Here is a 27,848-nt window from a genome sequence, read left to right on the forward strand (position 1 = left end):
TTTAATTTTCTTAAAACTTTACTACTATAAAAATCGAAAAAAAAAAACATAGGTTTGATGAATTTTCAAGACCACATAAATGCTCAACAATTGTTTTTTAAGGGTCCCCCCTCCCAATTTCAGAATAAAAATTTAACTGGAAGATATTCCATACCTCCCTAAAACATCTGGTCATCCGATTTCCCCCTCTTCAAAATCTGAAGGTGGGTCCGCCACTGCCACACTACCTGCCGTACCTAAATCGACTACCAACTGCGAATACAGCCCTTCAGTGTGCGTCCGGCCTCCGAAACAACGCAGCGAGGGGCTCGGTGAGAGCATGCTCCGGCGTCTCTCGCGGCTGCCAGCGACCAGGCCTCCCGAGGTTCGTCGCTGGGCTCCGAACCACTGGAACAGGACTCGGTGCTCATGCTTGTCGGTGTTGTCGAGCCCATGACCCTGCCACGGTGGCTCACACCTGTGCAACCACGGCTCAACTTCAAGCCGAGAACAGTTGATGGACTACTTCATACCGGTTCCGAATAAAAAAAAAACCCGAATTATAAAAGTGTCGTAGTTTTCGAATCATATGCATTTTTCAAATAGTTTTTAAAACCCCACCCGGTAACATATTATTAGATACCGTGACTATAAATGTTTGCTACTCAAACATAAATAACCCTAATATTGACAAGAATTCAAAATAAAATCTAACATGGTATACTTTCGGGTAGGGGTGGAGGGTGGGGGGATTATTGGCACGACTTATGCAGCAAAAAATTTTAAATTAACATTCACACTGTAAAAATATATTACTTGGCTAACTTAGCAAGTCAATTGCTTTAATAATCAATATTTTCAAACAACTTGCAATGTTAGCAAAGTAATTTTACAGCATGACTATTCAAAATTTACACAATTAAAAAAAATTGGTCGCAAAAGTCTCCCCAATAACACATTTTATTATTGTATTTAATCAAGAGCATCAAATTACGTTATTCAATTCTTTCTTCTAATTAAAAGTACCAGAAGGATGCCATATTGGTTTCAACCATTTGTGTTATCAAAATATTTTATATCTTTTAATATTAAAATTTTGTCGCTGTTTGACCATATTACAAAGTAAATTGAATGCCTTGTTATTTTTAGTGATCAACTGCTTCAAATATATGCTCCTGTAAAATAATAATATTTGGTGTTAGTATTTTTTTTTTCCTTTCAGAATGTACGTATACAACTGTAACAATTAATATAGGGTAGACCGGGGGAAATCGGGTCACGGGGTAAACCGGGTCATCGTAACAAGATCTGCTGTCTTGTGGCGAAAGAATGAACTGGAGTCTACGGAACCTACCAAAGAGTGCTGCTATCTGTCTATACAACCGTCCACTACAAGGCGAACATATTCTGTAACATCATTCTGGTAGTCTGTGCGACATGAACCCGAACCTGTGTAGTCCTGAAGTGGAAAATTCATAACAATGTAAGTTTTATTTTGTTTCAAATAAGCCTTTACGTTCGCATTTCGAAATAGTATTGTAGTTTAAGTAATGGAGTACGAAAATATGTACCCAATTAACATTCTTCTGCATTACTGAAGCTCTATATGTTTGACAGAATTTATAGTATTTTTCTTTTTTTTTAAAGTGCGAAATGGGGTAACTCGGGTCGCTGCCGTTGGGGTAAAACGAGTCGCTGCATACAGTGGGGAAATCAGGTCGCTTCATATATTTGCTATATATTGTGAAGCACTTTATTCTTCTTTCTCAATTTTTAAGTTAAGACCTATTCTAAATAAGTGGAAAAAATGAATTTAAGGCACATGACTTCAACTTTAGTTAAAATTTGTAAGTACTTATAATAATATTAAAGTTTGAGGACATGTTAAAATACTGAAAATATTATCCATGTAAATATATAATTACCAGTTCACTGCCAAAGATGTAAGTGGAAGGAGCACCACAGAAGAAGTGAGATGCCTGTTACCAACACCGGAAAAATCAACACCAAAGAGAATAGGTGAACGAAAAACTGTTGCTTCTCTAAGGCTACTGTCAAAAGAGAATCGCACATTGTTGGAATCCAGGAAATTGAAAAGCAAGAAGCAGGTGTTAAATTAAGTTCAAAGCAAAGAAAAATTGAACCTCTGAAGACGAAGAAGCAAACAAAAAATAAAAACACATCCGAGTTGGAAATTTTGAAGAAGGCCAGGATGATGAGGAAGATGTTCTCTGCAACATGTGCAAAATTGCATACAAAGACATCAGAAGCTGCACTGCTGGAGACTGGATTCAGTGCCAGTCTTGCAAAATGTGGTACCATGAGCGCTGTGTCAACAGTGTAAACAGTTTGTATGCGGAATGTGTCTGTCAAAACAGTAAAGAAAATCTGTTGATCCGATTTGCCCCACTTGTGATCCGATTTACCCCACTTCTGTCCAAATCGGGTCAAAACATTTCATTTTCCTTTTATCAAGTTTAATGTCAATTCGTAAGGAAGATTGGCTAAGGTTTGTATGTAAATATGTACATAAATGTATGACTGATATTACTGTGGATTATTTTATGGTAAATTAATATTGGTTTTATACTTATTCAGGAATTTAAAAAAATTGACCCGATTTCCCCCGGTCTACCCTACAATATTTTACGGTTTTATAAAAATCAACAAATAGTAAATTTAACAACTATCAAAACTTTTTATAACTTACGACAGCAAAAAAATATAATTTTCAATGTTAACAAACCCGATAGTTTCAATCTGGCAACACTGGACGCCATACACTCTGAACTGCAGAGTAAGCGTGGGACTTCCTCACATTCCTGTTGTCGTCTTGCAAGTCTACTAGTCATTTCCGGACATATTCCTAGAATGTTTCTGTATTGTCATAAAAGGCCAAAGAAGTCTCACAAGAAATTGTTTTACATATTACTATATTATAAATAAAACTTAGTTAAACGAAAAACATCAGAGTCTTGATCTTACAAATTATCCTTGCAATTCTTTGGCATATCCTGGAAACCTTAAACCCTCTTTTTCGTAGTGCCACAGAACTTAGTTCTTTTTGGTGGGCGGAACAAACACGAGCAGTACAAACACGAATGTACGTGTGATATATAAACATTTGACGCAGAAGAAAATAATTTCCAAAAATAAAAATTGCGAAAGCCTGCTTTCAAAGAAGTTCAGTTTCGAAGGTCCAATCTGCCAAAATGTATGTTGGATGTTGTAAATCTCAACTCATCATAATGAACTTATTGATCGTATGCTCATTTGATGTGACTGTTACTACAAAGGTGTCGCAAAACACAAAAATAAAATAACTACGGAGAGTTCAATAATCAAATAAGAGTTATGTTCTGAAAACTGCAGGCTCTCTTAACAGGTGAACCTGCCAGTGGAGTAGGCATACCAACTAGCGATTGCTAGTGCTCGCTAGGGCGTGACTTCACACGTGGGTGAGATCCTGTAACAAATTCATGAGCACGGTACCGGGGAATCTTGTTTCGTAGAGTTTTAATTTAATCTTATATGTGTAGCATTTGACATGTATTACTTTATTTTTTGTATATAATTCATAAATCAAAAAGAAATTGGGATTTCCCAAAACACTGAAAAATTCAGGTTTGTGTGGTTTTGGGACAACCCATTTTTGATTGATTTATTTAATGATATACAAAAATTTAAGCTACATAAATATTAATCAATCAAGCCCCTGTGCACAGCCGCGCCAAACAAATCAAACGATGGGCGGTTGTGTTGATTGCGTCGAAGGTTTCCTCCCCTGGAAAATGAGAGACGCCGTCTCGGGTGGGACACACGTGATCAACGCAGCGACAGCAAAATAATAATAATAATAATAATAATAATAATAATAATAATAATAATAATAATAATAATAATAATAATGAATAAAAGGATTGTGAAAACGGTTCACACAAACCGGCGGGGCTGTGGTTTTGCAAACGCTCCTCGCTGCGCGCCGGTCTTTGCAAAAACCCGTTCCGCTGTTAGCGAAAGTGGAAAGAGGGGAAGTGCAAAGTTCGTCGGAATGGCACGGTCGTGTGTATTGCATGAGGGGAAGGGAGTTGTATAGAGCATGGCAGCTCCTTGCAAATCTTGAAAGCGAGTCGGGGCGGCGGAACGCCAAGGGGTTAAGAAGGGGGGGGGGGGGGGGGGAGGGGGATTTCCTGAAAGGACTTGTGTGGGCGACGAGGGAGGGGGGACACTCGCCCCGAGAAGAAGAAGAAAAAAACGAGCCCAGGCTGGGCGAGCTGTGCGAATTATCCTGCATGTTGAAGGAAATGCTGTTATTGCGAATGAAGACGGCAGCTCGAGGTCGTTGGAGTGGCTGGGGGATGAGGAGAGGAGGGATTAATAATAAACCAAGGGGTGGCCGGGAACGGAGGCAGGGATGCCACGTCATGTGCAGCCCGCTCGTGGAGTCGCTCGTCCGGCTCGGAGTCTGCTTTCGATATCCCTCCGCCGCGGGCCTGGTGGCTTGTGTGCGTGCGCTTCCGATCAGGAACCGTCGCCACCTCACAAACAAAAGCGCCTTAGGCCCTTTCTACAATGGCACGGAAACTGAGACGGATCTCCCGGAACATTCCACTATCACGTCTGCTGCTTCAAAAATGCGCCTAAACGTAATACATGGCAACCAATGAGATTGCATTTCAAGGTTCGAAATATTAAATTAATCAAATATATATGCTTCGAGATAGTAGAATTTGCTTATTTAATAAGCATAAACTACATAGCAATAATAGAACACTAGGTATTCTTGTATTTGAAAAGTTTTTTTTTTTACGTATTTATAACATAAAATACATGGCTGCCACCGCAGTCAAGTACTCGGCTTCTATTGGTCGCACGGAGTAACGTAAACGGAAGAGCTCAGCATTGCCGAGCTTATACTTACGGGTCCGTCTCCGACTGCGAGCTATTGTAGAAATTCTGTTCCGTGAGATCCGTCTCCGTTTCCGTGCCATTGTAGAACGGGTTTTAATGTGAAGTGTTTTTGTTTGGACAACACCATTTCTGGTTTAACACTGTATTTCATAGAGAAACCCGAATAACAGAAAAAAAGACGAATACACAAAAACAGAAAACAAGCCAAAATCAGCCGATGTCAAAAATTAAATGCATAGCCAGCAAAGAGATTCCGAGGAAGAAAATAGTCTGAAGATATATATAAAAACAAAGACGAACACAATGTGACATTTGAAACAAGAACAGAAAATAAAGACCAAAAACTACCTTGGACAACACAGCGACAAACAGACGAACGCAGCGATAAGACTAAACATATATTCTGGACACCACGACGGCAGAACAGTAGGCTTGCTAAGACAAAACAGTTGCGATGTTTCGGTAACTGACCTTAAATGTCAGCAAATTTTGCTCCAATCATCGTGGGTTCGTCTGTTTGTCGCTGCATAGTCCAATGTCGTTTTTTGTCTTTATTTTCTGTTCTTGTTGCAACTGTCTCGACGTTGTCAGCACACTGTATTCGCCTGTGCTGTTAAATTTTTCTTATTCCTTCCATGGAACTATCTGTGCTATCTACATATTTAACATTTGACATCAGCTGATTATGACTTGTTTTCTGTGTGTTTGTGCAATCATCTTTTCTGTCCGTTATTGATGTTTCCTTACAACATACAGTATTAACCAACATTTGTTTATGTCCACAAAATATTTTTAAACCAAACTTTCCCATTGAAAGAATCATTCAAAGAATATAAACGCGTAAGTTTTGCACAAAATCTTACTCGAATGCTCATAAACGAATATAAATATATTTGAGTGGCCAGACATTTTAAACGCAGATCGTTTAACCAGACTTTAGATCGCGGGACTACGTTTCTTGATTGACTGCAGAGTTGACTTGTTGTGTTCGCGTCGTGTTAAGGTGGGGTCGCATATGCCATGTTTATTTTATTTTTTTTCAATTTCTCGTCCTTACTATACCTAGTTTGCATTTGTTGTTGTCACGTTTGTGCCATCGCACTGTTATTGCTGGGCGTATGCTTAATTTGTTTAATATACATCTTATGATATTTTTGTGACAAACTGGACGTCATGTAGCCCTTAATTTTTTTGAGTACTTACTTACTTACTTTGTTAATTATATATATATATAGGGTAAGGTGGTGTTTTTTGATCTTATGTTCATGTAATTAATTATTAATGTAAACTTGTAGGTTTTAATTAATTTACGCGCGGTTCAACAAATAGGACTGCCTCAAAATTTATATAAAGAAAATAACTGAACAAACCATTTAAGTATTTAAATTATTTATTATTTGGTTTGTGTTAATGTAGTATGATATTTCGCTTTTGGAACAAAACCTGTGTTCATAAGTTTTTTGTAACCAGTTTTCTAGTATTGTGGTCATATCTATGATCGTGTATCTTTTTTGTAAGGTCACTTTGACCTTCCTCTTCAACTTTTGTCAACCATCATGTAAAAACTTAATTGAGATTGTGCTAAAGATATTCACTAGATTAATGTGGTAATTTAGGTAATTTACCGCCGAAATGTGTGAGTTTTGTACCAGATTTCCTCGGGAAATATTATTGTTATTTATTTTAGACGAGGTATTATTATTTTTAAATTATTCTTTTCGTTTGTTTAGCGGTCCCGTTGTTGGTTTGAACCATCCCGATTATTATTTACTGATATACCATCTCGTACAGAAAAGAGTAAGTCTCCTCGTCCTCCTGACATAGTCAGCAAAGTTTCTTCAGTAAAATTGTATTCTTGGCATGAAGCATGAAGCACGTGATCTTCCCCTTGGAACAGAAATTTGGCTATCATATACTCAAAATCCAACAAAAAAAATGTTCAATTGTAACATAAACCTATAGTAAGTAACATTCTTTTGTAATCTCATTGCTCTAATGATAAACTACTGTTTACTACCAGATATATATATATATATATATATATATATATATACGTTATTCTAGTAGTAAGTGTTTTAAGTGTGTTAATTAAAATTATAAGTTTTTGCGGGGCCCCAAAACAAAAACAAAAAAAACAACAAAGAATAATATAAAACAAGTTATGTGTTAAGTTCAAATCGTAACTTGTAACTTGTAATACTCATTCTTTATTATACTAATCTGTTCCTGGTGAATCCCTTATGTAATAAAATGATGGTATAACCTGAAAATTTAATTTTCTTCGTTAAATTTACATTCGTTTATTACAATAATGAATATCGTTCATCTAAGGCTTTACCTTGTCAATTTTTTTCTGATTAAAATTCCTTTTTTGGGGGATCCTTTTGTTTGTAAGGGCAATGTGGCTAGCCAGTCGGCGCACCTTTGTTACCTCTGATATTTCCCCTACACTAAAAGACGGGATCTCATCGAGTCTAAGGTCCATGGTGGCTTTCAATGTCAAACCTGTTTTGTGTTGGTACTTAACCTAACCAAGAGATGAGAGGATGGCAGGCGTTTTTCACAGGCATATTTCCTAGGTGTTATATAATGGTTGTAAAAAGGCGCGCAAGTCATAGCAACTACAAACACTTGCGCCTTAATACACAAATTATATAACAGGAAATATCTTTGGGAAATGTTGTATCAGAACAACAACTTCAAACTAGGTAAAGTGTTAAATTTGCAGAAATAGCCTTTAAACTAGTAGTAATGACGATAAAATAAAAATTAAACATGGTGTATGAGACCCCACCAGTTATTAAAAGTGTTCAAATAAGCTTGTACGAACCGCACGGGTCCCAAGCACCGGTAGAAACGAACAGTGCGCACTGTACAAGCTAGAGTGACGTAATTTCGACGAAGACACGTTCAGTAGTCGCGGGTAAGGATAAACCCGCATTCACACTGACCACACGATTGGGATACGGCGTGGACAGTTAGTTACATTCCCTCGCTCCCTGCAAATTGTTTGAACAGTATTGACAACCTCAATTCTACTGACAAATAACAGTTCACCTCCCTCAAAATTTAGGTCATATGAACCAGAGTAGTGAAGATGTGAAACTGTGGAAACTACTGTAAATCAGTAAAATTAAACTGAAAAAAACTGAAACTTTTCGACCAGCGAGCAAGTTTAAATCATTCTTGACCACGGGGGTAGCATAAAGTCAGATGTTTACTATAAACATGGGGAGGAGATAAAGGTAAAAGGGTAGAGGGGTTCAGCTATTGAGGCGCATAGAAAAGACCAGTTTTTTTATGCTGCTTAGAAAGCATTGAGTGGATATTATAAGAGCATTTTTTCTGGTCGTTGCCTGGCAACGGCCCGGTTTGCTTAGCTTCACGCTTGCTAGCACATGCACCACCTGGACGCTTCCAATATCTTTGGTTTTAATGGGTTTGAAGTTGAATTTGACTGTTGAGAAATTGTTTTTACAGTTTCCTATTTATACAGTAGGTAGGTGACTGATTAACAGCGTTTTGCTGATATTATTATGATGGCGTACTATGTTCAGCGCTTTGGTGCAGTGTGTGCAGCCTAATCTGACAGCCACCGTGGATAAGTGTTTGTCGTCACAATTTCCAGTTTTCACACATAAATGCCTCAAAATTCCTCACAAATTCCCCCAAATTTACATTTTTCTCCCAAATTTAACCTTTTTGCAAACATTTCCCATTAAAAAAAATATTATTCAATAAATAATGACAACATATATAGAGAGGCCATATTCCTTTGAAAGGGCCCATTTTCTTAAAAATCACTTATGTAATATACAGTACTTTCGAGTACTTTTTTTTCGGATTTGACGAGTATGAAACTCGTATAATTTTTTTTTCGGGGGTTTATGCAATAAAATGTGACATTAAATAAAGTGGGCATTATAAACGTGTTTTTCTTAACATATTTTCCTGTGGGAAACATGTATGTTTCCCTATTATATTTTTTCACTGAAAATTTTCAATAGAATGTAATATACAACAAAATACATTAAAAATAACGTTACACAGTTTATACAACCATAAAAAATTACATATTTAGTCAAGATTTTAAGAAATTTGCTTCACGAGACACACATAAAAAAATTATATTTTATATGCCATTTAAGGAAAGCTTTGATAACATATTAGGGCGATTTTCCCTATTTTCACGTATAAAATTATTTGAATTCTTCTATTTAACAGATTCTGATAAAATATGGCTCTTGGTGAAAATTGAATACAAAAATTTAAATTGATATCTAAGTACAAAAAATTCAGTTCCACCAGTAAATAATTTGCAACAATTTCAAAAGATCGCTTTAAAATATTTAAATAAAAAATAATTTTGGCCGTTCCTCTTGGAAAATCCATAATCATTAATCCAGAATATGATAAATTTGCCCTATTTAGTAAAATATTTTATCCCAACTATTTAATTTACTGTATTTAAATAAGTTTTGGTGTATTTTATTCTTTAGATTGTTCATAGTTTTCAAGTAAAAAGGAGTTGCGATGATTGATTAACAAAAACAAACTAACTACTGCAATAGATTACGTTATCGCCAATTACTTAAAGTATATATATTATATAATAAAAACCTTATAATACTAACAATAACACAACTTTTAAAGACGATTAATTAATAAATACGGTATTGAATACTATTTTTACACAATTTGAATGAAAATTAGTGATTTATCCTGTCCCACGTGTTGTTATCAATGAAAAAGAATTTCGGCACTAATTGTTTATGATCTTGAAATACTGTTGTTTTAAATACTTTAGATAATACTTACTAGAGTAAAAACTTTTTCTTAAGGTTTAGTTTTTGGTTATGTTCAAGAACTTTGCAACTGTTTTATTAGTGTTTTCCCGCATCTAGCAAACATAAATGAAATATTTTTTAAGTACTTATACTTAATTAACAGATAAACATTTTTAATTTTCTGTGTAGCAAATTAAAATCTAAGTTATCAGGAATAACTTGAGATTTTAATGAATTCACTCCACTTATGGGTAAAATGCAAGGATTTTAATTTATTCCTAATCGCTGTTAAAAGAATTAACTGGAGAAAAACTTATATATTTTTTTATTAATGTTCACCTGCAAAGAGTGTCAAATAAATGGAAATACCAGTTCCTCTTACTACCTACGATTTTTGTAACGCTACTTATATCATTTAAAATTACTCAGCGAACACTTGTTAAATTATTTGGGGAGGAAAATGTTTTTTTCAGAAAAAATATAGCTAGTTACATTAATAAATATTTATTGATATAAAAATTAAAAATAACCACGAATAAATTTATTTACGTCGTTATAAAAGCTTCCTCAATACAAACGTTAGGTAAATAGAAAACATTCCAAATAAATCTTCAGTAGCAGAAGCGTAGAGTTTTTGCTATAGGCCCGGACACAATCAACAATGTATTAACATATGGATAGCTGTAGCGATAAGCACTTACACAACACAAAATAGCACAGGAGTAGCCTGGCTACAATAGATATAAACTTAACCCCATTCCTTCATTTATTTTGCTTCTCACGTTGATAGTGTGTAATTATAAGGAAAAAAATATTATGAACAGTATGAAATCCATAATAGCACAGGAATTGCAAAATAAACGCAGACAAAAATTTTTCTCCTTCGGAAATTAGATGGTGATGTTTATAAATTAACTCAACCGTGTGAACAAAATAAACAATATAAAATAATTTTTAGCACAATCCAGTCAACACAAGCATTTTCTTATTTATTAAAATATTTTTTCAAATGCTAACGTAGTAGGGCGTTCAGAACTTCTGAATTGCCGAAAATATATCACCGTCTTGGCAGTTACAAGGTATAAAGCAAGAGTTAAACCAAGAGTGAACTCTACTTAATACTAACAAATGCTTAAGACATTGTACGATTATAGATAGTTTGACTGAGTTACATGGAGCTCGACTGTTGTGTATAATACTACGTTATGTTAGTGAAATGCCTATGTTAACTGTGTCCGGGCCTTATGAAACACGGTACGAATACTTTAGCAATAGTATGACTTTGATGGAGACATATGGATATGTTTCATGAATGACAACAAAACCACTTTGTTAAGAACACTTCTCTAGGCCTGCTAACGATTTCAATGGACTTTTACCCTTCAAGTCTCTAGATCTTGTCTCGTCACTGAATAATCTTTCGTTCCGAGGTTATCTTAAGGTGAACAGAGTGCGAAGACTCACATGGCTCAAACCCTCTGTTTTATTTGATATCCTTGAAATATTATCTTTGGACATATTTTTACTTCGCATATTGATATAAATTCACTGAATGGACATAATGTATTTTCTCTGCTAATTGCAGAAAATATTTAGTCCGACAAGTTTTGTTGGCCTATTTTTTTGTCTTAGTTTTGTATTTCCAAATATCTATTGTTACAAATTCAAACGTACCTATACATAATTTTTCTGATGTATGGGGACAAATTTCGTCAGGTTATTCTATTAAAAAGGAAGGGAATAAGAGTATAATTTAGAGGATATTACAAAAAGTGCTTGAGTAGGAAAACTGAAGGTTAAAATATAATAAATCAACTTATGACCACTGATAAAACAAAGTTTTTGAACGTGGTGCCGGCTCCAATTAAGTAAAAAATGGGTTCGCAAACTTCTTTGTAAAAGATATTGTCAGAAATTCATGGCGGATGTAAGGTATAACCAGAAAACAAATAATGTCTGTTGGCGCAATTCTCTAGTTGTCACCCGTGTGTAAAGTAAATAATTGCAAACCACGCTGAAAATAATTTAAATGATTTTTTTTACGAAATTGCCTGATTTTAAACAGTAATTTATGTCGGTAGATGGGGTTGTAACAAATTATTAAACTTGTTTTGAAATATCTTTTTATTAAATTAAAATTTTTCCCAAATTTTTAGCTAAATAATTACGAATTTTCAAGATGGCGAGTGTGACTTCATAATTTCAAAATGGCGGAATGTTTTTATTACAATTTAATTAATTAATTTTTTATTAATTTTAATATTTTCCCCCATTTTCTAGCATAAAAATACGGGTTTTCGAGATGGTGGCGACAACGAAAATTGAAATGGTGACGTCATAATTCAAAATGGCGGTCATGACTTCCTTTTGGTCTAGCTAAAATGTCCGCAGAGGTTTATTGGAGGCTTGTAGATAAGGAATTTAAGCATCATTGCTGACATTTCAAGCCTCTGGCATTTCTTGAGCACTAAAACTGGAAATTTTCCCTCAAAACGAGATCCTTCCCTCGAAATAGGAAAATATTTGAGGAATTTTGAACAATTTTTGTAAATTTTTTTTAGGAATTTTGAAGTTCAGGTCATCCAAGATGTCCGCCATGACGTCAGGGTAGTCGGTCATTGACCCCATCCTCAATCCTCACTCCGACTCCTGTCCCAGTAAATACATTTATATACTACTTCGGTTACTTATGTAGTAAATACCGAAAACATCGTGGTTGTAACTTAGTAAATGAGGAAGACATTGGGGAAGTTTCTTAGTTAATGCTGAAGAATACGTGGTAGTATTTTTAGTTAATGCTGCAGACATTAGGGTAGTTACTTAGTAAATTTCGAAGACATCGGCGTAGTAACTTAGGTAATGCTCAAGACATCGGTGTAGTTTCTTAGTTAGTGCTGAAGCCATTGGGGTATTAACTTGGTGAATGTCAAAGACATCGAGGTTGTAACAGAGTTAATACTGAAGAATTGGAGTAGTAATTTATTTATTGCTGAAGACATTGGGGTAGTAATTTAGTTAATGCTGAAGCTTCAGATAGTTAATTAGTTAATGCTGAAAAGGGGTAGTAACCTATTAAATGCTGCCAGCGGTATAAGGTTGTTGGAACTCCGTGTCTGCGACGAAATGGTTGCGAAGAAAGATGAAGAACTTCGTGCATTCGGGATTGAATAAAGAATTAAATAAATAATACATAATCAATATCTTAACGTGTCGCGACATCGAGGTCATTAGTGACGACGAGGGGATGCGAGGTTGGAAACGGGAATACTTCGAGCAAACCCACCTGCTCACGGAAATGCCCGCCAAGTCTTCTAACTCTCGGGATTGTAACCCTAGACTTGGGGGTTGGTGTAGTAGGGTTAAAGAAATAAATTCAGGACCATTCTAGTCCTGTTTCTCAAACAAATCCATGTAAACTCATGTCCATGCATACCACCATGCTTATATATTATTCCAGGGACGCGAAAGCTTACAGATCTGCCGTATCAAGATGTTAATTTAATCCAGGGAAAGCGGACGCCCTACATTTTCAGCCGTCAGTGATACGAGGTTTCTGGGTGCAGGAAAATGCGGCCGTTTGGATTATGGTAACAATAAAATTGAAGGTTTATGGGCATAATATAAATGCGTTGATAGCCGTCACGAAATGTCGTAGGTCACACGTACAACCAAACAGGAACTTGAGAAAATACGCAGGACTTTGGGTTTAATGGTAATCAAGACTGGTTCTGGTGATTTTACCACTGACAGCGCGGTTTAGAGCTGAGAAATCGTTGCAGAGCAAGTTTGTTGGGCTGAATAAATGAAGCACATAATGGTTTATGAACTCTGTAAAAATTTTCCGTAAATGTACCTAACTTAAATAATTATGAAAAATTAGCTACAGATATTCGTAAATTTGTACATTTACATGACAGCAACTGTATTACTACGGGGAAAAAAATTTTTCGCAGTAATACTGGGTTGGATTCTTGCCCAGGCATTTATGCTTTGTGTTGTTCAGTACCTACATTAGTTAAAGTTATTTGTAAAATGTTACCTAAATAGGTTTACAGCATTAACTGTGCACATTTACAAGCATAATAAAATTAAAAAAGTCAAATGGTTCAATATTCGGTAATATTTTCCATGGTTTAAAAAATTTATGCTCGTTAAAAACTACAATAAAAATTTAAAATTATGCGCCAATTTTCGTAAGCACGGCAAGAAAAATTCAGCACTGTTTTCAAAAACGTTTTTCATATAACTTATGAAAAAATAAGCAACACGATCTTCTGTAAAAATCTACAATATTTTTCTTGGTGAAAAAGAACGTATTTCTTTGCAACTGGTTTCCAAAGGAAAACACTATAGTGAAGGACGACCAAGCTGTGGCGCTGTAATGGAGAAGTTTGAGCAGACAGCGAGGTCACTGAGAGAGCAAACACCAACAAAAACCAGCGACTCTGGGGAAGGTATGGGCCACGGCCATCTCAGCATTTGCCTGTGGTGATTTCAGGGAAGAACAGGGAACCGACATCATGATTGACTGCCGGGATTCGATCTCGGGCTACTCGGAATGCGAGGACAGTGTTTTACCACTGCACTTATTTGAACTCTGAGAAACTGATTTATAGAGATAGCGGGTAAACCCGTTTACAAAAAATTATTTGTGATCAACTTTGTTGGATAAATCAATAATTAAAGCGTATAATTTTTGTAATACTGTCTGCCATAACTGTAATGGCAAGTGGATAAAATATTTGAAGGGTGACGAATAAATAAGCAATATTAAATATAATAGAAATACAATATATTTCGAGGCTTTCAGGTATAAGTATGAGTGATTTTTTTTTATTTATTGATTCTCAGATTAGCACCATCTAGGAACATAATCGAAACAAACTAAGAACGATATATACAGAAATATGTCAAAAACGTAGTTGTAAAAAGTGTAAATATATATAAAATAAATGACACAATAAATAACCAAAGTGTTGCTATTTATTGACAAATTTAATTTAGAAAAATAAACATACAATATTAAACGAATAATGAACTTAATTAAATATTAAAAAATATTTTTAAAATACAATTGAAATTGATAGACATAAATGAAACTTAGGTGTAAAGAAATGTCATATTATAAGGGAAAAACAAACTAAATTTAATTGAGAAATCAACACCCAAAATATTGAATGTGCTTATACTAAATACTGTTGCTAACAATAGGGAATCTATAAGGAAAATGAAGTCAGAGATGTGCCAATAAGAGCGTTGACAAGATGCAACAATGTCACTATGCCACAGTTCCTACTTTGCGCAGGGCAACCGCACGGATAAATCCAATACATAGTCATAAAAACAAACATACCTCATATCCAGTCTGGCAAACACAAGGAAGTAACACAAGCGGCGGCGTCTTCTTGTCTACTACAATGTGCGGGGTAAGAAATAGTAAGCTAACCTAACATAACCTAACCTAGCCTAATCTAACCTAGCTTAACCTAACCAAGCCTAACATAACCTAGCCTAACCTAACATAACATTCAATAAAACAAGTCTGCAAAGAAGTATAAGTTTCCTTTTTTACGTACGTGAGTCATATTTATCATCACACAAATCTTTGTAAATAAAAATGTAAATGTTCGTTCGTTCGAAATCTTAAATCTCACAAAGTTTTTCAACGATTGCTTTAGAATTTTAATACAATGTTGCATTCGAATGGGCGCGTGTTTCTATATACCTATGTCACACCTGGTACAGATAAAACGTAGATAAAAATATAGATAGGTAAAAACATTCATTTTTAATATTTCCATTGCTGTAGTGTCACATATATAGACGAAGATAGATATAGGTTGATAGAGGAGACAGATATAGGTAAATAGAGTAGAGAGATAGACATAGAGGGAGATATAGGTATATTGCTATAAAGATTTGTATATATAGAGAGAGAGATAAAGATAGATTAGAGATATAGAGATATATATAGAGAGATATATAGAGGGATAGAGAATTAGAGAGAGAGGTAGAGAGATGCTTGGTAACTTACAAAAAAATTGATTGAGGCATTGCAACGCATGTCAATCATTAGCTAGTTTAAATAATAAAAATAACACTTTAAAAACTAAACATTCAGCTTTCTCATTAGGAACCGCCTCATAAAATAACTGTTCGCCATATCTAACAGCGAGGCCTTGGCAAAATTAATTTCGTTACACGAAGTTAAGTCAGTGGAAGACGATCAATCTGTAGAATGGTAGGTATGGGAGAAGTTGAAGCAGACATGTTATTTACTGAGCTGTCGCCGGCAGCGAGGTCACTGAGACAGCAAATACCAATCACAACCAGGGCATTCGGGAAAGAACGGCCATAGTCGTCCCAGCATTTGCCAGTGGTGATTCCAGGGAAAGAAAAGAATCGACAGCAGGTATGCGAGTCCAGTGTTTTAATCACTTCATTGCCTTACTCCGTACATGATTTTCTAGCGGTGTCTCTCTTCCTGTCAGTCTGTCATTCTTCCACGCCGAAAACAACACAAACTTCTTGAGCTGAAATTTGGTATGAACACAGGTTTAATACCAAGGGAAAAAAATTGGAATGTGGCATTTTCCAAATTTTTCGACTTTTGAAATGGTCCCCGTTTAAATGCCTTGCATTACAAACTGTATTACGTTCCATTACGATATTCAGCGTTACTACGGCTAAAGAGTTCATCTACTCGAGCTTCAAAGCAGCTTACATAATTTCAAACCAAGCGTTTTATAATAAAATATATCTCTGTACTCACCTTTAACTTTTGCGTTTTTATAGATAAGGCCATTCCAGTGAAAAATTATAATTCCGTTCCTTGCTGATATGTAGTCATTGCGGCCAAATCATTGGTATCATCATACACTTGGAGTATTGAAAAAATATTTTTTTTTTTACTTATAAAAATTGTAAAAATATAATAAATAATTACAAAAATATTACTATAAAAATTAAAAAAATTAAAAATCTTATTTAAAAATAGAATTATTCATATGAAAAATTATAGTCAAAATTAATAATATTAGTACAAAACAAAACTATAATCTGAATTTTTTTGCATAGTAAATTAATATAAAATATTAGACCGAATATAATATTAAGATTTTATTGAGAACGCTCAGAGGGTTACTGAAAGGAAAAACCGTTAAAAAGTCAAGAACAGTGCAAAATTACCATCTTCTAATATACAGAGTGTCCACAAAAGACCTTTAAAACTTCAAACCTAAATAGAAAATAATGTGTGACAAGGTATCTGGATGGGGTTTATGGCATTGTGATCAGAATCTCTCAAAGTTTATATGTGAATTTTTTCTGTTTTTTGCAGTTGTGAATGGTAAATGACATCCAAACATCACAGAAGATGGCTACACCCCAAGAGAAAGCGCAATGTGTATACTGGTTCATCGAAACAAAATCACATACGCAGGTGCAACGGAACTTTAGGACCAAATATGCGAGAGAACCACCTTCACGACCCACAATTCGTGAGTGGCACAAAAAATTTATGGAGACAGGGAGTGTTCTGCAGCAAAAAGGCAGTGGTCGGCCAAGCACAAGTGCGGGAGACATTGAACGTGTTCGTGAGGCCTTTGTCCGGAGCCCCGGTAAGTAGATTCGTACCGCCGCGTGGTCGTTCTCCGCACTGGGGGCAGCGGACACACTTTACCGGAGTTTGCGGGTCAAGCTCATGACAATCCACGAGTATTCATCTCGCTCGTCATTCTATACCAGTGTGCGAATGGGTAGAGCATGTCAGTGAGCTATTGCGCGGCGATGCGCAAACCTGGTGGGCAGTCAGGAGATTATAATGTATCATGGGACGAATTGGCAACGCGATTAGAGGTGCACAGTCGCACCTGTGTTCCCGTACCATGTGCGTCTCTGCCTGAGGACGGGAGCAGATAGCAGTTCCCGAAACGTCGCTTGTTTCTGTTTTGGTAAAACTATTGTGTTCGTTTCGTCTTTTCGTTTTATCGTGTTTTTGTCTTGTTTCAACTGTTGTGCTGAATTATTTTGGGTTCAATATTTCTGTGTCGTCATCATTTGTGGGATTTTTTTATCGTTTTATTCTGTTTTGGAAAACTATTGTGGTTTTTTCGTCTTTTCGCTTTGTCGTGTTTTTGTTTCGTTTCAACTGTTGTGCTGAATTTTTTTGGGTTCAATATTTCTGTGTCGTCATCATTTGTGGGGTTTTTTCGTTCTCTTAGTACATTTTTCTTGGTTTTTCTTTGTTTGTTGACCATATTCCTGTTACGGAATATTTTGTGGTGTTTATATCCTTGTTGACAACATAATTTTTTTGCTTAATTTTGTGTTTTTTTGTCTTTTTTGGGTATTTTTATTTATTTATTTCTTTATTTTTATTTTTTTAGTTTTTCTTCAACAGAAAAAGTTCTTAGCAATGGCGTATGTCCAAAAACTTACATCAAGTCATGCACTCCCATTGCACAAATCTTTCAAAGATAACAAGTCACTATTAACTTCAGGCATTACACTAAATTGATAGCAATGCTTTGGCAAAGCCATATTCTGAGAAATTATTCGATGGGAAATAGTTAGGTCTAAAAACTATTGAAACCAAGATGTCGTCTTCCAGTATCTATCACTCTCCCCTTGAATTTGGAGTTCTGTCGGTATTCACTCGGTAAAGGAAAGTTCGATGGCGATTCATAGGTCTGGACGTGAACCTCTGAAGAGTTGTAGTTCTGAAATTAAGACTTTAACAACTTGAGTAATATCGAGCCACGTCACCGTACACAGGTTAGCAATCCTGTAACGAGCTTATAGACGTGCGGGGGACACGCTCGCCGGAAGTGACGTTATCAGTGAAAGGGATTAAAAAAAAAGTGCCGACGCGATTCGCTCTTGGCACACATTTGGCGCCGTAACCGCCTCGAGGCGCCAGCAACGCTGCTCTCGTGAGCGACCAATCAGAAGGCGGCGTCTCCGCTGCAAGCACAGCACGCCTGAACCGGATTCGACGATACCGGCGAAGGCCGACTTGCAGAGATAGCTGGAGCGGGCGTGCGGAGGGAGGATGTTCAGCCAACAGACGCCGCGTACATGGCCAAAACGAAAGGCGGCGCTTAATGGCAAAGTTTGCCACACCTTTTACATTAAACAGCGTCGAGCGGAAGAAAGTTGGCTTTGTTATGTTTCTACGACTGCGCCCGTGCCTCTTGGTATCTTGACGACCAACAAACAAATAGTTTTCATCCTAAAACATACTACATCCCGAGCTAACCTGACATAACCTAGAAACAGCAGTGGGAAATCCCCGAACGATATCAACACCGGCTATTGCCCTACGCCGTATTTTACTCAGTCTTCGTGTACGAAAGTTGTTAATTCCTTTGTTTGTTCTCTGCCACGTATACTTACAATCTGCAATTCAAATCTAATAAAAATTCCAAAAGCAAGACATGCAGGAACGCTACTTTGTTAACTTTAAACACATAACTAATTAAAAAAAAAAAAGGTACCTAGCTAAACTATTCAGGATAGACTTAAACGCTGAATTACTGTAGGAAGCAATGCTGTGTGTTTTTTAAGACTAAAAGTTACTTAATAAAACATTAAATCTGTAATTTTCAAGAAATACGAAGAATGCTGCTTTTAAAGTAAATATTCTCGAAATACATAAAAATCTATTGCAGAAAATGTCACTGCGGTAGCATCTTTAGATCGCTAACGCAATGTAAACAGCAGTGTCATAGATGATGCAAGTTTACTATGTTTTAATTACGTCCAAGTACCCAGTTATAGTTTACTATACGTTCTCTGAAAAGTTTAATACATTTTAGTTACTACTAACTTACTTTACGTTATTTGCGTAGTTTACTGTATTCTAATTACACCTATGTACCCAGTTATAGTGTAGGCTACTTTAAGTTCTTTGAATGGTGTAGGACTACTATTTTTTCTGGTCACATATAAGCACCCAGTTACAGTTTACTATAGCCTACGTGTTTTAATAGTTTACTGTTGAAGGCTATCAAGATTAACTCGTTCTAAAAATTCCTTCTTCGTGCCGAAATGCGATTGTAGTGTTTCTAAAATGTTCCTAGATGATTTTAAAATATATATTTTTTAAAAATTCAAAGTCTTTTAGTAGAAATTATAAGTTATTAGAGCTTGGCGAATACTTTTTTTTATGTTTTCATATTAGAATCAATATTTTGAAAGGCTTTGATATAGCTAACATATATTTGTCAACTTTTAATGAAATGTGACAGTTTACCTCTGCCATGTTTAAATACAAGTAACATTTGATTTCAATTCTAAAATTTTTTTTATTGAAGTTTTTCTTACAAATGCGTATATTTTAAATATGTCGTATATACCTACCTTTTTGGTATGAGCGCCCTCTGTACTAAGGCTTCTTTGACCGCGCCTAATATACACAATAATTCTACCACAATATGTTTGAATAAGGTAATGCAATTTACAGATCATTTAAAATTAAAAAAGAAGACAAAAAAGCAACAGTTACGTAAGGTTGCTCAAAACGTGTATTTAAATTTTACTCCAAATTCTGATCTTTTAGTAAGACGCCCGGGCGAAATAAATGTATAATTTGATATAACGACAATTATTACGTTAATTGTTGACAAAACATACACACGAACACATGCATTAATGATTATATGTTGTTTTTTGTATTCAAATATCGTGTTTACATTATTTTGTGAACTTTTATAAAAATATTTAACTCTCTGCATCATTACGTACAATGTTTCGTTCAATCGCCTGCTTTCTTCCTTTCATCTTTCTTTCTTTCTTTCTTTCAGGAATCATCCAAAAACACAGAATAGTAATTGCTAAGTTTTTTATTACCATACAAAGTAGTATAAAATATTCAGTCATGCGTCTGCTTCATAGTTCAGGAGCCTGTATCCGGCTGCCATATTTGATTGTGACGTCACGCCTGCCATAATGTATGGCCTTGACCTTTCACCTTTACCATAGCCACCATATTGGATGATATTGACCGCGGTCGCCATCTTGGATTCCATCATTTTAATGATGACATCACAACCACCATTTTGTTTTCTAGAACTTTTCGCCAATTTGAATGACTTATTGTCCACCATATTGAATCCTAGAACATTCCGCCTTTTTTGTTCCGCCAGTTTGAATTATGACGTCACGTCCTCCTTAATATATACATAATTTGTATAAAAAAATTAAAATTTATAAAAAATATTCAATTACAAACTTTAATAAAATTTCAATAAAAACGCACTTATGTCATGTACCTTCTAGTCCTCTGTTCGAACTCGACGAGGTCATTCGATTAAAAATGTGGACTAGTCCTCCCCCTGTGGTGCCTACTGCTAGACTGACCTAAAACATACTCTGTGATTATTACATTTAAACCATTAACACATATATTATGAATATGCATAATTCATTTAATTGTCTGGTTCGAATGTATGTTACAAATAAGCATATGTTTAAATCTTACAATGATATGCTAAGCATATAAAAATTATTTTAAACTATGCATATGCATACAAATTATATAGAAAAGCTAAGCATATGTATTATACTCAATTTATAATATATATGCAGGCACACATATAAATGTAATCACAGAGCGTGAATTAAATAGACTTCTGTTGGTTTTCTCCGTGTGTTACTGATTATTTCTGGTAAGAATTCTGTCGGTTTTCTCCGTGTGCTCCAGGTAATTCCTAGCACAAATTTTGTCGTTTTCTCGTATAGTTCTGGTTATAACCGGCATGACTTAATTTAGTTTTTCTCCATGTGGTCCTGGTTATTACTGAGAAGACAATTCTCTGTGTTTAGGTATTTGTTCATTCACAGAGAATAATTTTGTAAGATTTATGTTGGTTTGTCTCAGTGTGTTTCTAGTTATTTTTGAGACATCAGTTCTACGTGAAATCTCTTTTTTATACAGATATTAATTTATGTAATTCGAATATTCTTTGAGTCATGTCATGGTGTGACATCTGTTGGTTGAACATAGAACTACATAAGCATAATTTTTTCCAAATGAAAAATTTAACTCTCGCTGATGTATTATTTAAATTTCTATTTAGGTATTTGATATCAACATAAAATTTCGATATGCCTCTCCCCACAGTCACATAAGCTAATATGGATTACTTTGTATGCCTGTAGTGTTATCAAAAGGCCACAGGTGTAGTTATTGCAGCAAGGAATTTGCCCTGAGAAAGAATGCTAGCCGTATTGAGAAGAATGACTGTGTTAAAAGTCCACTACCCAAAATGTTAAGTTGTGATCGGTGTGGCAGGTTGTTTATGCAAAGTGATACTTTAAAAAAGACATGTCAGGACTCGTAAAGATGAGCTCATTGAAAGATGGAGATAAAAATAGGAGCTACTATGCTAAAAAGTGTACGCAGTGTGACAAAAATAATTTCCCTTGTCTTGAACTTGATTATGTTCATAGATCTCCTGATCTCAACAAAAAATTTGAATTGAAGGACGTTGAAGGTTTAAGGAAGTCTGAAGACAATAGAAGTATCATTACCATGGAAAGTGAGAATACATTCAAGCCGATTTAAAGCAGATCTGATGAACTTTAGAAAAATAATGGACTCTTAGAAATGATGCATGTAGACGATGAAGAAGCTTCGATGTCAAAGATTTTGAATTCTCATAGTAATCTACATGAAGATGCTGTAAGATACGATGATGATAGTGACTTTCAGGCTGGTGATGAAACATAAGAAATAGTATGTATTGGCCAGTCCTACGGCAGGGTAAAGGGCGTGGTGTCGATGTCTGTGTCCAGCGACCTACGTCCCACTCAAGACCGAGTTCTTATTTGCATAGCTATTCATTGGTCCTCCTGCTTTTTTCGTCCAGTATTTTCCAAGGATACGGAGCTCAGAATTTGTGGGTTAAGTCCTGCCATCGTCCTCGTAGATGGCAGCAATCTCCTTGAGCACAAACCCTGCCGGTTGAAGTGCATCCTGATGCTAGTAATGCTCGATCGTTACTAATTTGAACTCGCAAACATACAGTATTTATAAGAAAATTTTAAGAATCTTGTCTCGACAATTGTAGGATGCAAGCCGATCGTAAAGTATCAGACCAAAAAAATAAGTGTTTGGTGGAATATTTCCGCTTGTCAGTATCTCGATCCTACAGTTGATGATGTTTGAATTTATTCTATCGTCCTGTTTGGAAAGGTCAAACACATTTAATGGCGCCTTGTTCTTGAAACTGTCAGGACTCAGTGCCGGCGACTGTCCGCGACCATAGTACGCTTGCTGAAACTTGGAATACATTTGATATGCGAGAAGAAATCTTCTGTTTTCAAAGTCCATGTCCATATCCACATATTGGTAGCTATCGCTGTACAAAAATATTTTTAAATTACGTATTTTACAGTTATCGAACACGAAGCAGCTTAGTCCTACATTGAGCTATCTTCCAGTCTGAAGCCCGACGATGATATATCTTGGTTTTTCTGTAATGAAGCTGGACTTTACTATCCAGTTAATACTTTGACCTTAAGGCAAGCCAGGATATGTTACCAGGCTCGAGGATCTGAATGATGTCTATGTTCTTGCCATTTTCTACATCCTTCAGTATCTTTATACGTTCGATCGTCCACACTTGGACGTGAGGCAGCATCCAATCGAGACTGTAGTGTTAGCGAAATATTCTGTTGATTTTTCACAGCAGCAAATATTGCATTAATGCTAATTTGGCTATAAGCAGTACGAGCACTTCAATCTAATTAATGCCTATATATGCCTGTAGTCTTCAGAAAAATAATGAAACATGAAAAGAGGAACACAGACTTCGAACTTTCATCTGGCATAAAAGGTAGATTGTATTCATCTTCGAGGTCCCAGCTTGCCTCTTTTAAATAGACCATTCGGTGTGAGTGGAACATAACTTTTCATAGCAGATGATATGCCCTCATCTCTTGTTTGGTCTACCTAGATGCCATTAAGTACATATGTAATGTACCTTATTAGGTGAAGAATACCATTGCAGGATATTGTTGTCGTTGTCGGATGTGTGCCTTCAGCCTTTGACAGCATGCTTATTATACATAGAAATGACTGCGACGCAATGTACAGATATCTTTATGTTGTCCAGCAATGCATACTTCAGATGGTAGTGTGTACGGCCCGAGCAGGAAAGGGCGGTACTCGTGCAGTTCCATTTTCGCAATACTATCATCAAAAATTACCCGGTCATTCACATTGAGAATTTTGTCTTCCAAATTCATTTGGCACTTGACCTATACTGACAATAAATTTAACTCTGTCAAGTGTTAACGTACCGACATCTAACAAATATCTTGTCTTTTACAGACCAATTTGATTTCACAAACTTTATGCCCATCACTACAAGTGCAGAGGAACTGTAATTTCTTTGTTTCTAAAACTGACCAAGCATCCTCGCTGGTCAACGATTCTGATGACGACTTCGTGTGTGCTCTTCACTACGACTCGAAAGTAAATGATACTTTGCGGCACTTCAACCAATTAATATCCTGGGGGAGCCATTGGTGAAACATCTTGTAATTTTTTGTTCAGTCCTATGCTGAGACACATTCGACATCCAAAATTGCAGTTTATTTTTATTTCACTGTAGATTCGTACATTATTACTGCAGAGCACTCATTAGGTTCGAATCATAGCATCATGCCTATGGTCCCTGGTATATTAAAATATCAATTTTCACTGCACGATATAATGCTTTTTTTTGGTGTTTTGATTTCCTCGCAGTTCAAAGTCTACATCTGGTGGTAATGTTTCCTTGATGTAATCTGCAATGTCGTCAATTTCTTAAGAGCCACCAGGAAACTTTATTTCTTGAGCAGTTCCACCACTTTTTAGAAAGCATATTTTTGAGTTATCTTCATCAGTATTCGGCATGGCATTGCATGTTTGAAAATCTGCGAGTACAATACACCAATATCCATTTAATTAAGATGTGGGGAATTGACCGCCTGCAGCTCCGAAATATGACCTGACAATGAAAAAATTTAATAGAAATGACTGACTGATTTTAATAAATGTACAGTCTTTAATTAGATTTGTATGAAGAAAGTGAAGGCACAAGTTGTCACAATTTACTTGGTTAGGCGACTGTTCAGTTTTGTAAATATAGCACAGCGTAGTCCCATGCAGGTACCGTCGTAATTCTGGCAGATGTCTCAAATTACCGAAACTATCGTAGTACTTGGCCTTTTTTTCCAGACTTTATAAATGCTACCCATTGCGTACATTGGCCTGTAATGTGTCTAAATAACAATGGCACACTCGTTGAGTCTTTGGCTTGCTAGGTAAATTTTCTCGCATAAACACACTTAGGAAATTAGTTATTTTTAGTTTGCAAACATACCTAATTAAATCTACATTGGTGAGCAGGTCTTTTGGCAAATTACAAAGGATTTTTTCTCTCGTTTTTCCTTATGCCTCGACATGCTTTGTGAGGCAGTAAGTTAAGACCTGTACCTTTTTTTACCCATGTAAATGGCTTCCATGTTGGCATTTTGTCTTCATCGTTCCTCCAACTGCTTGTGCTCGTTCTTGGAGGTGTTGAATGCCCGCACTATACCACTCGTAGCCGAGGACACCCAATGCAGGGAAAAGCAAGGGTATAAATCCACCAGTAATCTTCTTGTACAGAATTGGTATTTTCTCTGCTTTTTGCACACCTGGACTAGTCTTGCACACATTACCCTTGGTCTTGCCTGTGTCCTGGCTTGGACAGTACCCATTCCTAATTTAGCCATGGCCTTCATCAACTTTGATACGCCCGATGCCTTGATTTTTCACCTAGTCCTGAGTTTGGCGATTTACTCATGGCTTTGACTTCCTGTACCAGTATCTCGTCAGCCCAGTGCCTAGATTCCATGTCCTCGCTGAAGGAATATGCAATATCGGGGTCTTTGCACTTCTTGTCAAGATAATTAATGCTCAAGTCACATCGAGCTAGTCGTTTGGCGAATTTCGTTCCTGGACCACAGAATCTGTAGTCTGGAATGTGTAGCTCAAAAGGCGGGTTATTTATGAGTGAGTTTATGAGTCGGGCACTTCTGTGTTTTTTGTTCTTACTTCTTCAAGATTTTATTTACAACTGAGCTAAAAGTATAAAGGTATTGGATTTTATAAAATTTCGCCAGTACAATGCAAATCGTCAAGAAAGAAGTGTGTTTTCCCATGCACATTACGAAAGACGACCAAGCCAGTTGGCGCGAATCACGACATGATGAGTTATTGTTATTACCTTCTACCGCACAATTCATAATGATAGGCCCATCTAGCTGAGAGAAAATTTGCATTCTACTGAGTTTGCTGGAAGAACCAAACAGTATTTGGTTCGAGACCGTGTACATGTACTCCAAGTCGTTGCAACAGCCCAAGTACCAGTGCCTGTCTAAGGTTATACGATCGGTGGATGACCTGAAGTATTTTCCGTTGAATGATAATGCAAATGTAGTGCCTCCTAGCGAAGCAAGAGCCGATTCTGTAATCGCTGTCCATGATATTGTGTGCGAAAAACAAGGCATAATACAATAGTAATTTTGCATGGGTAGACAAGCAAAAGTAGACTGTTTTTACCTGTGTCATTTGTAAAACAAAACACCTAATAATTTTTTAATGTAAGAATGCAAAAGTCATAGTGTCGTTTTGCATGGACGATCTTAATTGACATTATGTTTGCGACGACCACAATAACACCGACATGACTTTTCAGGATTTCAAAACATGTGCTCCTTGTGCTGGAAAATCGAGAGTGGCTTTCTAGTTATAATCAAAGACTGGCCTCTATATAAGGGCAGATACAGACAAGGTTTTGATCACCTTAATGTCAAACATAAGTCATACCATTTCGAAATTCGGTTGCAGCAGTCATGCTACTGAACTCATTCTTTTCACAAAGTGTATGGAGGTCTCGGATTCTCGAATTTGTGACATGACCAAAGTATTGAATGAACAAAGTCACAACAATTTGAGGGCTTTGAAAAGTAGCCTGAATACATTACTAACTCACTTGGCAATAAAAACAGATCTTGCTAACCACATCAAAAAATATGGTTGATTCGTGCATGGAAGAAGTTTATGCGGACAAATAAAAAGTATAAAAGGAAGTACAGCAATCTGTTTGCAGCCAGGACAATGTTGTACATGACCAGTGACCTTCATTGTGCTATAGAGTCTGTTCGTGAAAAATATCTACTTGCTAGGATAACTAGACATGTGTGTGCAATGTAAAATGAAGATATATTTAATCCAATCTCTAGTCCCACTTAAAAACAATGAAGTACCACCCATCACAGGGAAGACAGACATTGATGAAGTACCAGATGCAAAGAAGAGTAAATATGAATCACCTCAAGAAGAAGATAATTTATGAGTACAGAGTTTATGCACAAGAAAAAATTACGAAAATGTGGACACCAGGTTAATGCAATGGTCCGGCCATACTTGAGATCTTTCACGAATCGGAATAATGACATGGCCTAAGGAGTGTACAGAAAATATAATAAGTGGTTCCTCTGTGCAAAAGAAATATATTTAATATACCAAAAAATATATGTGTAGAGAGCTGTAAAACACATGGGACTCCGTACGAATTGCTGTTTCGCAGAGAACGTAAAGGCTATTTCCATGAGAATTTGCAAGAGTACAAAAAACTGGTAGAGCTAGCTCATGCGCATTTTCGCTATAAAGATCAATAAAGTAGCATATACAAAGACGAAGATCATGAAAAATCGACATTCTCACTAATCTATTCAGTGAACTTGTAATACATGGTAAAGTTTTAAAAGATCTAGAAAGTGGACTTTTACTATGTGTTTTGGAACGACCCATACGAATTGGTCGATCGTCTGAAACCGCTGGCATCCGTGGAAGTTCCAACATGCGAGTTGAGTGATGTGCGAGTTCAGTGAGCAACATAGACGCGGAGCGATGGTACCATGCATGTGTGACCGAGTGGCGCGAGAATGTGTGTACAGATGCGTGGTAAAGGGCGAACCACTGTTGAGCCTAGCTCCAGTGAGGAGAGTAAACAGTGGGCTTGATAGATACTTAGTGATTTTTGAAAAGATATTAATTGTGGTAATTTGATCAGTAATGTAAATATTAGTAATTTATAAAATTGTATAAAAAATAATTGGGCTATCCATACG

At 36.2% G+C, this 27,848-nt stretch overlaps 1 protein-coding gene across 6 annotated transcripts in view; it reads right to left on the bottom strand.

Moving 5' to 3' along the window:
• LOC134529441 (uncharacterized) overlaps positions 1–27,848 on the bottom strand; it is a 631,226-nt gene that overhangs the window by 470,345 nt on the left and 133,033 nt on the right. Inside the window, exon 4 of one of the 6 annotated variants that reach the window (XR_010074597.1) lies at positions 237–387. The exons of the other annotated variants lie outside the window; for them this stretch is intronic. The gene's annotated coding sequence lies outside the window, so the exon portion shown is untranslated. The remainder of the gene's footprint in view (positions 1–236; positions 388–27,848) is intronic. 6 annotated transcript variants of the gene reach the window in all.

Source organism: Bacillus rossius, chromosome 2 (genome assembly GCF_032445375.1).
Source record: "Bacillus rossius redtenbacheri isolate Brsri chromosome 2, Brsri_v3, whole genome shotgun sequence".
NCBI lineage: Eukaryota > Metazoa > Arthropoda > Insecta > Phasmatodea > Bacillidae > Bacillus > Bacillus rossius.